We start from the raw sequence: 16,484 nt of genomic DNA, 5'->3' as shown, positions 1-16,484 counted from the left end.
AGGAAAGGCTGAGGGAGCTGGGCCTGTCCAGCCTGGAGAAGAGACACTGAGAGGGGACCTCATCAATGCCTGTCAGTGTCTGCAGGGAGGGGGCAGAGGATGGACCAGGCTCTGCTCAGGGATGCCCAGCAATGGGACAAGAGGAACAGGCAGGAACTGATGCTCAGGAAGTTCCACCTGAACATGGGGAAGAACTTCTTTCCTGAGCAGTGACTGAGCACTGGAACAGACTGCCCAGAGAGAGTGTGGAGTCTCCCACACTGGAGGCATTCCAGACCCATCTGGACACGCTGTGCTGTGTGCTCTGGGATGGCCCTGCTTGAGCAGTGAGTTTGGACCAGGTGACCCACTGTTGTCCCTTCCAACCTGACCCATTCTGTGAGATAAATATTACAAATTACATTCTCCAGGGCTATCAAACTGACACCTTCAGCAAAGAATTAAAAGGAGAAACTCTTCCCATGGTGTTACTTAAAAAAATTTTCAGCAATTACAGTTTGCAATCTACGATCAGTCAATACTGATCTCCAGCGATACAATCTAAAAGCTCATGAGATGAATCTGGAATCTGCAGTTAATTATATACCTTTAACTTATTTACCTATTTCAAGAGCAAAGTAATTATTAAATGTATTAATACATGGACTGTAACTATTAGTTTCTTTAGAGCCTCTGCTCTCAAAGAACCATGAGATGAATCTGATAAATGGTGTCTGTGCTGCTTAAGATTGAGATCTGAAATGCAGCAGTAAATGTTTGGTCTCCTGAATGGGATCCAGAACTACAGAATGGTTTGTGTTGGAATGGACCTTAAAGATCATCTAGTTCCAAGCCCCCTGCCATGGACAGGGACACCTTCCACTAGCCCAGGTTGCTCCAAGCCCCATCCAACCTGGCCTGGAACACTTCCAGGGATGGGGCAGCCACAGCTTCCCTGGGCATCCTGTGCCAGGGCCTCACCACCCTCACAGGCAAGAATTTCTTCCTAATATCCCATCTAAACATGACCTCTTTCAGTTTCAAACCCTTTGCCCCTTGTCCTCTCACTCCAGGCCCTTGTCCAAAGTCCCTCTCTGGCTCTCTTGGAGCCCTTTAGGCACTGGAAGGAGCTCTAAGGTCTTCCCAGAGCCTTCTCTTCTCCAGACTGAATAGCTCAACTCCCAGCCTGTCTCTAATAGCAGAGGGGCTCCAGCCCTCAGAGCATCTTTGTGGCCTTCTCTGGACACCCTCCAGCAGGTCCACATCCTTCTGATGTTAGGATGAATCAAAGTTAGGTATTTACTTAGACCTTTTAGGGAAAGCCTGGAGAGAGTTTATGCTCTTTACAGACGTGAAATAGCTGCCCCAAATTAAGCCAACATACTCACATTCCATCAACACAACTCTGAGTGCCTGAGCACTCTTGAGGGAGTGGTCAAGCAGTTGGGGTGACTCTTTGAATGACCTGTGAGACTGTGATTACAATGAAAGACTGCAGTGTGGAGAGGAAGCTCCTGCATCTCTTTGACATTCACCATCTAAAATCTTTTTCCGAGGATGGCCTTTGATAGTTCCTTCTCTGTGTGAGCAAGGCCAAGATTTGAATTGCAGCCTAATGGTTCGAGCATTTGTGAAAAAACCTGGAGATTTCAGTTGAAATTAAAACTAGGAATTGGTAGGAGTTTAAAACAGTGTCTCCGTTGTCTCATGATGGGCTCTTCTGTCCTGGGTCAAGAGGTGGAGAAAGGAATGAAACTTTGGGAGTGGGGCTGATGCTGCCTAGTGACAGTAACCCTGAGTTTACACCTCATTGGTCCAGGTGCTCAGTGGGAAGCATCCTCTTGGTTTCAAACTTCACTAAAAAAAAGCCTTTTCCACCTTTCTTGCACCTTTTTATTTCCCTTTCCTTCCACCCATCCCACTTTGTTGCTAATCTTAATGTCAAGCATGTACGAAACTCTCTATTACGTTGTGCTGAAAAGTGAAATTGTGTCACTTTTTTTTTTTAAACTTGAAAAACAAACCTTGTGAAGCTTGTATCCAGCAGAACTATAGTGCCAGAAAGTATTTTCCTGAAAACTTTGAGACTGTAGCTTATTAAAGCACAGATCCTTGAGATGATTGGGTCTATTCCATTAGTAGATTTATAAAGTGTGCAGACTGGATAAACAACAGTGACAGCTTGGGGAAGTGTATGCACCTGTTTATTAAAAAGACGTTAACAAGGGCAAATCTAAAATAAGAACATGTACCACAACCCAATTTTCAGCAAATTTTTATGCATGCCTACACTTAAGGTTACCAATGTTATTGGCAATTTCTCTCTCTCTTTTCTCTCTCAGAAGTACACGGCAACTGATGAGCACGGAGCATCTGTGGCAAAGGAAAAAAACACCGTCTTCAAATTTTGAGGAGCAAACATGACCCTTTCTGTTTCTACTGTTTCCCACCCACATTCAGTTAGTGTAAGAGAAGAAGGAAAATGGGAAAAAAAAAAAAGGCAGAAATATTTTCTTTGCAGGGAAGGACCAAAGAATGTATTATTTTCTCAGTCACAAGCAAGCACTTTCATCACCTCTGCTTTCATTTTGCTCCATATCATAAGTGACAGGGAATTTTTTATATATTACTGGTGTAACTTAGAAGAGGTCACATGTCTAAAAGTTCTCCTGCAGGAGTCTTCTTTTGGGTGTATGCAAATTCTACAGTGCTTATGCCACTTGTAATTTGGAGATAGGTGTAAGCAAATGCATATGCATATGCAAAATGGAGATTATATGTGTATATGCAATTTTGCAGAATTAATCAACCAAGAATGTACAAAAACTGTAAATGCTTTGTTGAAATTTGGCTCAAAAAAGATTTATGAATTATCCTACTATAGCAGCTTTCACTCAATGATACTAAATGCACTTTTTTATTAATAATTAATAACTTATGAGATTTACATGATAATGGGGCTTTAAGCAACCTGGTCTAGTGGAAGATGTCCCTGCCCATGGCAGGGAGTTGGAACGACATGGTCTTTAAGGTCCCTTCCAACCCAAATGGTTTAATGATTCTATGATAATATTATTGCCCTAGAATAGCATTTTAACAACATATCCCAATCTTGAGAGGACCTGTTGGTACCTATGTTTATTCACAATTGCTGTAGTGGTGCTTTTCACAAGTATAAAATGCTGCCAGCCTGGAGCCCCTCCAGGATTAGATCTTAATCCCCCAAGATATGTAAGCGCTACCATCTCCTTTCTAGGGATTGAAAACTGGAAACTGCATGGATAAATGCATGCAAGTTTATATGTAAGGTTAATAATGGAGTAAAGAATTAAAATTTAGGCTCCAAACTTGACAAGTGTATTGTAATGAAAATCACAAACTCTTCTTGGAGTCACCTTTATGTCAGTAGTTGATATGAATATCTTTGAAGACAAATCAAAGCCCTGGGCCTGACTGTGTCCTGTGTTTCAGTGTATGGCCAGGGTATAGTATACATCCCTCAAACACATTTGATTACTTCTGTTGTCATGAACTGAAGCAAAGGGTCTTTGAACAGTTCTCACAATTCAGAAGGAAAAAAAAAAGCAATGTTTTACTTCAGTATACCTTTTACTAGAGCGGGGTACAATAGGATGTGATTATTTTAGGAACATTAAAAATATCTACTATCTTCCTCCCATGCTAGGTAGAATAGTCTGAAGTAGTTTTGCTTTGTAATTTTCTCAAACGAAGAATTCTGACTTAACCAAACCTCTTCAAAAGGAAGCTGGCTGATATTATCTTACTTCCCTCTTTTCTTATTGTGGAATTGTTGAGAGAATGCCAGTTGTTACTACTTGTCATCACAACTTTCTAGTCCATAATATTGCTCGTTAAAGACAATAAATATTAACCAGCAGACTACTTAAAAATTGACCAGCATGCAGAATTTGAGTGCTTAGGTAATAACACGATGACATTATAAATCTGGGTTCGCCTTCATTATTTAATTGCACACCCACACATGCACACACACATAAATCACACCTTCTGAAAAACAATCCTCCTTTATTTGTCTTTGTGATATTTGTTCAGCAAATTTTTTAGAGGTTTTTTTTTTTATTTCTCGGATGTTGAACTGTACCAGGGAGTGAACATCTCTGCTTCTCTTTCAGGGGATCGCAGCAAGAGTCGTGCACACAAGGTGTTGCCAGTAGTGGGAAAAATGGGGATTGCAGCATGAAAAGCCAAGGTTAGGGATTGCTAAGATAATGTTGACTTCAAACAGGCCTGTTTTGTCCCACGTGCATGGGGGTAAATGTACATAAGGTACCATATTTGCTGAACTGGGTGAATGGATCTGGAGGTCCTGCAGACAACGGATGCGTTAAGGGATCCGCACAGGTTTCAGAGCTGCACGGTGCTCACTTGCTCTGCCAGGCATGAGCTAATGTACAGCTGATTCCTCTCTGGGGGATGCTTTGATTCTGGGTTTCAAAGGGGACCCTTTCAGTATTCCTAATGATTTTTTTGGCTACAAAGCTTTATAGAGCATTATAGAGTTGTTGGGGACTCTGACACCAAAGAAGTGTACACTTAAGAGCTGTAGTAAAAGTAAAAGACTTCATACCACTGCTGCCCACTACTCAAAAAGGCAAAGGTGTAAGTACACCAAAAAAAAAAAAAAAAAAGAAAAATTCAAGCTCAGATTAACAAAGCTGTTTGCTATTACGGACAAAAGCTGCAGGGAAAAAAAAAAGAAGAGGAAATGGGCTGTATTACTGTGAGTTGGCACAGAAACGAAATACCAGCCTGCAATTTATGTATAGTAATTGTTCACGAAGCATTCTTTGGGTTTTGATAGTGACTCATTGTGTTCTTTGTGACCTTTGATGTACAGGATGGGCTGCTAGAAGACAGAGGAAGCCACGGTAAGAATATAAAACTTTATTAACTTAAGATTTTGTTGGTTTGTTTGCTTTTTTTTAATTATTGCTCATTGGTAGGTATTATCTCTGGAAAAGTCTACCAGAGGCATTTTACCTTGAGTCCTCATGGGTTTTGCCATGTCTCCCAGGCTTTTGTAGTTGAACAAACAGTTGAAAAATAGCTTTGGTTTTAAAAAGGAAATTTGTTAAACAATTGGTTGCTGACGTTGATTACTGACTTCTGAAAAATAAGATAACTTATTGCAATACTATTGTGTTTATAGCCCAGGTAATGAACAGTTGAAACCCTGCACTACACAGGACAAACAGAAAAGTTATCAAGAAGACATTCTTTTGAGTTAATATTTTAGATTTTAAAGAAAATTATGGAAAAAAGCTTCCACGGAGTCATCAGGGTAGACACAACAGACTCTTCAGGGCCGTTAAGTTCCATTATGTAAATCCACAGTGATGTAAGCCAGACACTGTCAAGTTTGATACGCCCCAAATTTGACCTAATTAGCCATTTGGTTGTTACTTTTTTCAAAGCTTGTGCAACTCGGCTCGGTTCAGGATATAGATGCTAATTGAACACATAACCTACAGGTGCTAAAGAATTCCTACAAAGGAAGGTCTATCCTATTAGGAATGCAAGTCAAGGCTCGGGGTCATCGGCTCGGGTGGTGGGGAAGGGGAAAGAAATCCTGTCTGTGGCTCTCTTCACATCACCATGTTATTTCCAGGAGCGAAATTCAAATTCAGAATAAAGCAACGCAATCTAAGAGATATTTGCCAACTGAAGTCGCTCCAGCTTCAGGAAAAGAACACCTCTTTGAGCTTTTAGAAAGCTGAGACTATAAGATGCAAAGCCTGAAGTGGTTTATTCTACCCCCAGTAACAAATACACTCCTGTACAAGTCACAGTTGAAATTTTCTGTCGTTCACAGGCTCACCAACTGATTTGTAGGTATTTGCTGCTGTGTTCCAGGTTTGCCTTTCACCTTTCCCATCTCTGCCTGTGTGCCCCTAGCCTAAGATCATCACCTTTACACTTCAGCTCTTCTTCCCACCCATTTTCCAGGCAGGAATACAGTAACCTTTTGTCATGACTACACCTTGGCCCAGATGCTGCAGTGTAAACACTCTATCTCTTCTGCTGTTTCCCCACAATCCTCTAACCAAAATGAAACGAGATAAAAAGAGCTGCACAGCCTCTGAGTTTCCTGGCTTTTATCTTTTTATACCAAAGCCTTTGTGTTAATTTTGCATAGCTATTTTTACATGAGGAATAATATCCTGAATTACTGCTGTCATGTGTATTAAGAATCCCACCTCACCATCCTCAAGTCATCTGGCAACCTGATAGTGTTTCCTGCTCCTTCCTTCACATCAGCGCTGCAAAGAGCTTTGCTAAAAGTTTCACATCTGAAAAAGCAGATGATTTGGCAACACCTTCCTATAGATTTAAAAAAAAAAAAAAAAGAAAAAGAAAAAAAGAAATGTGCCTGTCTTTGAGTAAACTTTTCTTTCCAACTGTTCTTTTTTGTCAGCCTGCCAGCTCGACTTCTAGTATTGTTCTGCAGAGATTGCTGCAAGGAAAAATTAAAGAGAAGAGAAAGGTAGAGAACTGGGGGAAAGGGAAAAAGGGTTCAAAGGGCATTTAAAGCCTGGGGAGCCTAACATGGAACGGGAGATAGGCTTAGGAAACAGGGAATAAAATGGTGGAATGAGAGATAAAACAAGAACATAAAGGATAAGGGATTAGAGAGATAAGGAGTTCAAGAGATGAAATGTGAATAAAGGAAAACAAGAAAAATAAGGATGAAAGGAAAGAAGTGACAGGAGTAAGACATGTAAACAATTAACTAAGAAAATATTCTGTTTATTTTAGTGAAAGAAAATTATAGCATCTTTATTATTCTCTGGTTTACTAGTTCAGAGGAATTTTTCAAACTAAGAGCTGACACTTGGGTAGTATTACTGAACAATGATAAATATAAGCCTTCCAGTTGTTGAATTAACCCATTCTGAATTTGTTTAATTAATATGACATTCAGACAGCTAAAATTTGGATAAGAAAAGCAATAAACATATTAACAACTGCAATACAAAGTGCAGATCTGGAAGAACTCTTCCCAATATTTGCAGTTACATCCATCAGCTCAGCAAAAATCACTCCAGCACAGAGTGACATGCTGCTGCAGATTAATACCAGAGCTGAATAGAGCAAAAATACTTAAAACCAGTGCTGGGTTCAAGTTTCAGCATTGCCCACTGACAAGCAGAAAATTGCTCAAGATCAACATTTGTCTGTAAAAGTATTTCACAATATTTTTCCCCATCAGGATATTTATTATAAAGTGTTATCAGGTCTCAGTTTCTGCCTGAGCTCTTCACATAGGTCACATAATGTGGTGGAACCTTGATAACATTGCTTGTTTTCCCTGAATGTCTGAGCATGTATCATCAGGAAGCTGAAATTTTGTCAAATCCACACTGATTTTTTGGTTTTTTTTTTATTTCTCGGAAAGGCTACATATACTCATATACTTAAAATCTAAAGGTAGCATCAAAAAAATCAACATTATTTCATTGGTTTTTGTGCTTACATCTGACAAGAAGTCACCAAGCATCTTATTAGCTAATTTAGCCATCATCTCTCCCTTTCCATTACCCTTAAACTTGCATAAAATAGATCTATAAGAAAGATATTCCTTGAGGTCTGTTACTTGGCTTATAAACCCTAGAGTCTGGAAAAGGGGGGGGGAAAAAAGGTGTCCTTTTCCTGCCTGTGAAGCTCCAAAGGTTTCTGAGCAGGTCTCAGGCTGTGGTGAAGGTTTTTGAAGACACAGTCAAGGTGTTGCATATCCCTTTTCCTCATATTTGATGGGACAATCCCCCAACAGGATTTATTCCTCCAGAGCATCCGCAGAGAAGAGACAACGAAGTCTCTAACAAGTGCTGGTCCCAATTCTGGTGCCATCCAGTCCTGTTAATTCTGTCAGAGGGAGAGGAAGATTTAGATATTTGTTTCAGTACAAATCATGAGTTAGTCACTGGAAAACTGGATTTGCTTAAAAGCAGAAAAACCACATTAAAACAACCCTAAAACAACCCTGTTCCAACCTTAAACTAACCCTAACTAAGCAGCACAAAGCACCAATCACAGTAAGTAATTGTGTCTTTACAGAAGAACCCAAGCCCTAGGTCCTCTCCTGAAGTATTTGAGGTGCTACAATAAGAAACCACCAGTAACAAACAGCAATTTAAACACTACATTCTGTGAAGTCTTGGCTTGCCAAATGCCTGAATGAAAAAGGATGTGAAAGATGGTCTCCTTCATTCTAATTCAACCCAGAATCTCGGATTATCTGTTAAAAATAGGACATTTTCTCTAATAATAATAATTTTCCATAGACAGCTGTTGATGTACCCATAGGTTCACAATAGCTCTTTTTTGCAATGGGTTGTAATAACAATTTCTTCAACTCTGTCTTTGAATTCAGAGCTGTACAAGCTATTCACAGCGAACACTCTAATCAGTGAATTTCAGCTTTTATTCTGCCCGTAGATTGTTGCAAATGCTACACACAGACATTTGATATAAATAAACTTTGCCCCGGCGGTTGGTTCACAACATGTTTTCGCTGCAGAGTTTCAATATCCATTATTACCATTGCACAACTGCTCACCTTGGCTGACCAGTGCTGTTTGTTCTGGGCAAAACCAGTCACCAAGAGGAAATCCACGCCATGGGGCCGTGATGGTCCGATGGATAAGGTGTGCACGGTTAAGTTAGGAGGAGCAAGATCACAAGGCTAAAGAGGTTTTCAGAACTATTTTAATATTTCCTTTCCAGTTCCCTTGACTCAGACCTTGCTTGTAACATCACTATGAGAACAAAGAGGCCACTTGAACGTTATAGACTGAGGTCAAATTGAAAATTAATGATCTCTTATCACATTCAGACAAAGCTCCAGCTGCAAAGGGTGGGGTTGGGTGCTTTTCTGGTGTATTTAATTGCCACTGAATCAGGGCTCTGAACAGGGCTTGCCTAGTCAGAGCTGCAAAAGATGAGCTCACATGGCATTTTCCAAGTCCCTCAGCTGTGCCCACGCCAGAGCCTGGCCTGGCAATCCTTTGCATGGCTGGTATCTTCGGTGAGAGCAAACGGAGTGCAAGTTTAATATCTTAATGAAACAAATGTCAGGCATTTGTTTTATATGAATAAAACATCTTTGGCATAAACCACGGCGAAAAACAAATTCCAAAAAGGTTGTAAATCAGAATTCAGCTTTCAGTGTGCTAAAATGTGTGTGTGAAAAATTATGCTGAGGAGCCAGCTCTATCTAAACTAAACCGTTTGGCAATGCCCTGTCAGCGCAGGAGAAAATGGATGTAATGTGCACATATGCACAAGGAGTGACTCACAATGATGTACAAGTGTTACTGTATCTACTCCAAAAGAAATACCTGGAAGTCAGGAAATATGGCTCCACGGTTCAGCAGATTTGTCTGAGGATAGATGTTCTGGTTTTGAAACTCTGGTTTTTCCCCAGAGTGCTGTAAAGATGTCTCATGCAAACAAATACAGTCTGGGTCAACCGATATCTCCGGGACTATTGCACAAACTATAGTTTTATTTGGTATTTATGTGAGAAGAGTTTCAGGAGGAAAACATGCCTTGCTGGCAGCTTAAGGACTGAACAGTAGATTGATATCTATAGGTCCTGAAGCAAGACCCGTAGCCTAAATACACACACATTGATCTATATGTAAGTCCAGGCAGTTCCTTAAGTAGTCATGACAGTTTAATTGCCTATGAATATTCATATAAATGAGTTTTGTTTGGAAGAAGGGCAGCAATCTCGACTACTTGTACCAATCTGTATTCAAGCGGAGAAATCATCTGAAGTCTCCAGTTTCCTGTTTATAAGAGTTTGGGCTGCCCAGACAAAACACAGCAGCAGGAACAATAGCACAGGGCTTGGATGACTCTTACAGCACCTCTGAGACCGGGAAGGTAACATCACTGCAAGATAAAATCATAGCGTTGGAGCTGGAAACCTCAAAATGATCTGGTGTGTGTTTGTGAAGTCAGTGCTCAAATGCACAATGAAATGGCACCGTAGAGTCTTAAATGGTTTGGGTTGGAAAAGACCTTTAAAGGCTATCTAGTCCACCTCCCTGCCATGGGCAGGGACACCTCCCACTATCCCAGGTTGCTCATGGCCTTGAACACCTCCAGGGATGGGGCAGCCACAGCTTCTCCGGGCAAGCTGTGCCAGGGCCTCACCACCCCCACAGCCAAGAATTTCTTCTACCTTAATCTACTGTCTTTAATTTAAAGCTGTAATCCCTTTGCCTGTCACTACAAACCCTGCTAAAAAGTCTGCTCTCATCTTTCTTATAAGCCCCCTTTAAGCACTGAAGGGCTACACCTTTACCCATCCCAGACACCCTACTGTACTTTACTGTTAGAATACATAAATTGAAACACATCCTTGGGTCAGCTACTGTTAGTCTGTTGGTCCTTGAAGGGGTTTGCTGGCATAGCCTGCCCTTTGGAAACCTTCCAGAGAGGAAGAACATATTTTTCCCATAGACAGTGTCAGGTCCTTGCGTTCATCTGCTGGAAAGAAGTCCAGCTTTGTCAGGTGCAGTGATTGAGGTTTCTTGGAAAACTCCGATGAGGAGGCTTGCGATGAGAAGACAGAGAAATGATGGAGGACCTTGCCAGAATAGCAGGTCAGATATAGCTCTCTTGGTCACCATGGTGAAGAGGGATTCAGCTCAAACAGAGCAGCAGACTGTCTCCTGCTCACTAGACTGTGATGCTCCAGTTCATCCTACTGAAGGGCATCTGTGAGACAGTGCTGAGCACCACTCAGGAGCTATTACGTAGTAGGTTGCAGTGTTGACAAATGTTTTCAGTTTTTTTCTAAAGTGCCATTTATATCTGATTTTCCCATGTTCTTCCCTGCTGCTACCCCAGTGTAAACAGCGCGGGGTCGTACAGGAACCACTCTCCCTCTTTCCAAAATGGTACTGCTGGGGATCTGAGGATGACTAATCTCTCCTGTTTACAGTCTGCTAGCTGTTTGAATCCTAACATAACTTAGATGACAGGGTTTGGGAGACTAAAGAATTACATGTTGCCAAGCTACTAAGGAAAATCTAAAAAAGAAAAGACTTTTCATGAAGTGTTTGGTAATTTCCCTCACTCCCTGAAACATCACAGCCTGTAGTTCTGCTACCCTGCTCTTCCCTCTGTGTTTAAGAAATGCCTGATATATTCACCTTCTCCATGTAAGACCAGTTTCCAAGATGCCTATGAGAAGATGAAGAAGAGGAAGGAAGCAGAGATAGTAATTTAATCATGCCCTGGACTCACTAGCCTTTAAAAAACTATGTCGGCATGGGAGATTTCCTACAGAAATTCCCAGCTTGGTTATGTAGTCCCTTCTCCACACCTGTAGCATATATATATAACCCTCATACATACATACATATATATATATATATTTAGAACCCAGCTGCATGTTCACTAGCTGCCTTCATAAGTGTCCAGTGAGCCTTTAAATTATCTCTTTAAAAAAATCCTTTTGCAGTTATATACCACTTACTTCAGCCTGCATTTAAGCCCATTAAATAAATCAGAGAAGATACACAATTCCACAAGTCCTTTTACTTACAAGAAAGATATAGGCAGAAAATGGTTGTCTGTCTATAAACTGAAGCTGAAAAAGTTATATGAGAAATGAGGTGTAAATTTTTAACATTGCACATAATTCAGCTGTTAGAACAATTTAACATTTGGATACTGCACATGGGATGTGGGATAATTTTTGTCACTTGAAGCCTTTGAAATTGGAAAACTTCCTAGAAGATACGTTCCAACTCAACCACAAGTGACTGAGCTGCAGACTCAATAACTCAAAATTGAGGTAGATTGTGTAAATGTCTCTGATCTGCCCCACACAGGGTGGGAGGCAGGAGAACTGTGATGGCCTCAAAATCTATGAAAACATTTGATCTTTTCTCCTTGGTGTTTCAAAAGGAGCTGTCACAGCACAATCAATTAAGAAAAGGTGAAAGAAGTACAGCAAATAAAACTACAGTCAATTAAAGACTGAATGTAGAAGACGGATATACCCTACAGAAGATGAGGTGAATTTTACAATTAAGCAGAATGGTCCTGATAAATTAAATAATTAATCACGTTCCAAATTCAACAAAAAAAACTTATTTTAGATACAGCACTTGAAGGAAGAGAAGGACTCAAATAGCTGTGGAAGAACATAAATACCCATTTGGAAAATATATTCAGCCAAACAGCTGTCATAGTAACCTTTGCAAATAAAAGTGTTTAAGAGGATCTTTACCAGAGAATACAGCATTAAGTGGTGTATTACTTCAGCAACCTGGCACTATTACTCATCTTAAACGGGAAAGATTTGACAAGAATGGGAAAACTCAGCTGTGCCAGCCTAGCAGGTGTGAGGAAAAGAATGGCCTCAAAGCAAAGCCCATGGTGCTCTTCAACAGTGTGCCCTTTTGAAGCTCCTTGCTCTGAGTTTTACCTAATGGCAGCTCTTTTGTACCAGCCAGTGGATTAACAAGTGATCTTCTGAGTCATTTCTGGAAAAAAATTACACGTGGCTGTTTGTGGAGTTGTTAGTGGAATGAGATATTTCCTAGATTATACTTATCTTTGATACTTTTTTCTGGCAGGATAACCTAAAGAGTATTTTGTAAATGATTACATAATTAGTGCAGAATAATACAGAGTAATATAGAAGCGTGGTCACATCCTTTTCATAGAATTACAGAATGGTTTGTGTTGGAAGGCACCTCAAAGACCATCTCATTCCACTCCCCTGCCATGGGCAGGGACACCTCCCACTAGCCCAGGTTGCTCCAAGCCCCATCCAACCTGGCCTTGGACACTTCCAGGGATCCAGGGGCAGCCACAACTTCTCTGGGCAACCTGTGCCAGGGCCTCATCACCCTCCCAGGGAAGAATTTCTTCCCCATATCCCATCTAACCCTGCCCTCTGCCAGTGCAAAGCCATTTGCCCTTGTCCCGTCACTCCAGGCTCTTGTCCAAAGTCCCTCTCCAGCTCTCTTGGAGCCCATTTAGGCACTAGAATTTGCAGAATATGTAGAGGAGCTACAGGCATTTTAAGTTGAAAAGCTACACTGTCATGTTTTAAAAGCTAAACCAGGCCTCTTCTTGTCTCCATCTGTGCCTGGGAATGAAAAGGCAGAAAAATCTGCCTCTCTCTAACAAACCAGTCCAACTGCTGCCTGTGGTACTGTTATCAGTAAATGGAAAACTTGCTGCAGTAGGAATCAACGAGATGCTGACTGCATTGGTTTGGGCTCATGTCACAGAACCTTTTCTGACAGGTACTGCTGGAAGCAGAGGTGGGGGGATTCTGATAACAAGAGATGCCTCTGAAATTAATAAACCTCACTTAATCTAGGTACTCAAATCTGAGAAAAGCCAACCATTTTCCCTTAGCACCCTTCCACGGCGAGATGGAAATTTTGCAAAACATGAGGTTACAGCTAAAATGAGCAAAGCTATTAAGGGGAAAGAAAAATAATGCTTATGACAAAAAGTAGCATGGTAAGACATTTACACAAATAGGAAAGAAAATACTTACATTCACAGTATCATGTTTTGGTTACATCCAAGAGAGGAGTAGCCTCTCTGGATGGTCCTCCCATGCTCCCCATCCCTTTTTGACCTGTGCAATGTCTTATTGCTTGTTGTCAAAATTGCTGAAGTTTCAGGAACAGGTCCATCTCCTGTTTCTAAGAGAAAATCCTGATAAGTTTGGTAAGACTGGGGGTTACTTCCATACTATTTTTGCCCTATCTCTGGTCTTAATACTGATATTGCATCTTAACTTTTAACTGTAATATGAAATCTAAGCCTTTAGCTGATTACAAGGCTAGAGCTGCTCTAATACCTGGCCTCTTATCCTATACCATTTGGTCTTGTTCTTACCAGAGTTCATTTTGCCTTATTCTATGCTGTGGCCTAGAGATTTTATATGCTGTAAAAAAATTCCTGAACTTTGACTTTTACTCTGGCATAAGGCACAGCTCCTTTTCCTCTTCTTTGTACTCTGCCAGAAGAGGCAAACATTGATGATTACACCTTCTCCCAGGGAGTTTTTACTACAGTTTTATTACACTTTGGTCAGTTGATAAAAATAACCACATTTCACTGCTTCTGTAACCTGAACATCTTAATGTCAGCCACCATCACACCTGGATAATGGGCAATTAGTTTTTAAATCTGGTCTGACTCATTCTCTCTCTTATGATCTCCATTAAACTCTGGCAGAGAAATCCTTCCCAGACCTTTAATACTGTTTCTGGCTTATTTAAGGTTTTTTTTGTTCTTCCTTGTGCATAACATCCTGTATATTCAAGTGTGTGTGAGTTAAGATTTGCCATTTTAAAAGGATTTTTTGCTTTAAACTTACTATTTCTTGAAACTTGGCCTCATCCTTAGCTCAGCATTGGCTGTAAAAAAAGCAGCCAGGTTGGAAGGAAATTAATATAGAAGTTAGAAGTAATTAAAATTCAGAGTTGGCTGGACACTTGTGGAAAGTGCAGATGACTACCTGTGTCCACATATGCAGTACATTTGTCTAAGTTACTGGTGTGTGAAAAGCAAGGAACGGAACGAAAGCTCCTCTTGCTGCCATAACTACAGCAGATGCTGCTTGATGCCTGCTGAAATCCGGAAATATGCTCTCATCCTTTTTCAGCAGCCTTGTCCTACCTCTTGTGCCCTTGATTTCAGACCTCTGACCTTGCATTTCCTCTGGCATCCTGTAACAAACAAATAAATAGACAAGAAATTGACTGTGTGAGACTCCAAGTTATTTACGAGGGGAGACGCTGCTCAGAGGTGCTCCATTCTTGGCAGTTTAAAACTCTCTGTTTCTGTCTGATTGTAATTAATAGGCTTGTATTTAAGATGAAATGTATTCAATTTGTGCACAGTGTAGAGACTGTCACACTACAAGATCGGTTATATACATAGCAATACAATTATTATTCTCTGCTGACAAATGTACCGTGATATTGATAAAAAAGCAATAACTTCAATGTACATGTCAAAATCAGCCCTGATAGCTTATTACAGATTGTTAGATGAACATAAATATCTAATGTTCAGCCTGTAGTGTTCATTTGTACCATGGGAGACGAAGGTATAGGCCGGAGAATGAATTTAAAGCACCATGCCAAGTCTCTGATATTCGCTGAGTCTAAGCTGTATCTTTGTAGGCATTCATGAAAGCATGGGGGGCTATTTCCCCATCTCAGGACCAGGCTGCAGGGAAATGCTGATGTTCAGCTACTTAAACATCTTAAATGTCCCTGAGATCTTCTGGTTCAGGCCAAAATCCTCCATAAGCTTATCCATAATCACCTTTCCATGTTTCCAAGAAGAGAGCAGGCTCCTCAGGCGGGCTGGGTTGTGCTGTGCTCATCCAGTTCCCTCCCACAGGGAGCAGAGCCACAGAGCAGGCTTTCCTGGTGGAGAAGTGAGTTATGGAATGGTCAGTCAGAGTCTTTTATGAAAAAGCCTCTGTCACATCAACACATTTGCTTATTTTTATGCCTTTTTATTTTTAAGGAAAGGGAAATGGGGGGCATAGCCTCAGATAGATCCCACTTCCTCCTTCATTCATCAGCTTTCTTAGCTGCATTTAGAGACATAAGTTATGAAGAATCTATTTTGGAGGCTCCCAGACTAAAATAAAACGGTTTCTATGGTTGTGGAGCTGGTGAGGATGTTGAGAGGGACAGGGTTGAAGTACTGACAGAGGCAGTGGCGAGCCTGAGAACCTGCCACAGCCTTCTCCATGTGGGCATCCTGGTGGGTGTTGGGCACCACAGCATCCAGCCAGCTGTGAGCTGGCCAGGTGGAGTCAACCCTCTTCTTCCTTCTCATGAGGACACGATCACAACAGCCCCTGTGTGATGATTTTTTGGTGGCAGAAGGGGGTTTCCCCACCCACATCACCAGAAGTGAGGCTTATGCCTTTGTTTTGCTTCCCAGTGCCTTCTACCTCTGCTTTGTGGAGAGGAAATGAAAGGTATAGTCAGTGATGGCAGTGGTGTGATTTACTCTGGTGCTAAGGCTTCTTTTAAGGTCATCAGCTGCATGATCTCTTCACAAAGCACTTTCAGTTGATTACAACTTTTTAGTGTTTTCCTGTTGGCCCTTTTTTCATTCTCTAATTTTTCTGCCCTTTCTGCTACATTTTTCCAATGAAAAATAGCCACTGCAAAGAGTTTGCTTGCTTGCTGCTTATAGAGACCCAATAAAATCAGCACCATAATCAGCTTCCTTAGAAGGACATGGATGAACCTCATTCTAGTTCCTTTGGGAGGAAAAATTCCCACCTTTTTAATCAACTGTGGCAGAGGAACACATAAGAAATCAGTATTTCATCTTCAGTTAGCATTTATGGATTTCAGCTGACTTGATAGTCAAGAAGAAATTTATTTCACTAATAAATATTTTTCTACATAATGTTACAAGTCTAGTTTCTCAAAAAAAAA

At 40.9% G+C, this 16,484-nt stretch overlaps 1 long non-coding RNA gene across 1 annotated transcript; it reads left to right on the top strand.

Moving 5' to 3' along the window:
• The first annotated feature begins 4,146 nt into the window (after positions 1-4,146).
• On the top strand, positions 4,147-6,457 carry LOC113973629. The gene is made up of 5 exons (XR_003536284.1): positions 4,147-4,287; positions 4,859-4,889; positions 5,171-5,175; positions 5,834-5,874; positions 6,437-6,457. It is a non-coding gene; the product is annotated as an uncharacterized LOC113973629 (long non-coding RNA).
• The last annotated feature ends 10,027 nt before the right edge of the window (positions 6,458-16,484 follow it).

Source organism: Neopelma chrysocephalum, unplaced genomic scaffold (genome assembly GCF_003984885.1).
Source record: "Neopelma chrysocephalum unplaced genomic scaffold, ASM398488v2 Primary Assembly neopelma1_103b, whole genome shotgun sequence".
In the NCBI taxonomy this organism is placed as follows: Eukaryota; Metazoa; Chordata; class Aves; order Passeriformes; family Pipridae; genus Neopelma; species Neopelma chrysocephalum.
Note: the sequence above shows the minus strand (reverse complement) of the source record. Positions and strands in the feature narration are given on the sequence as shown.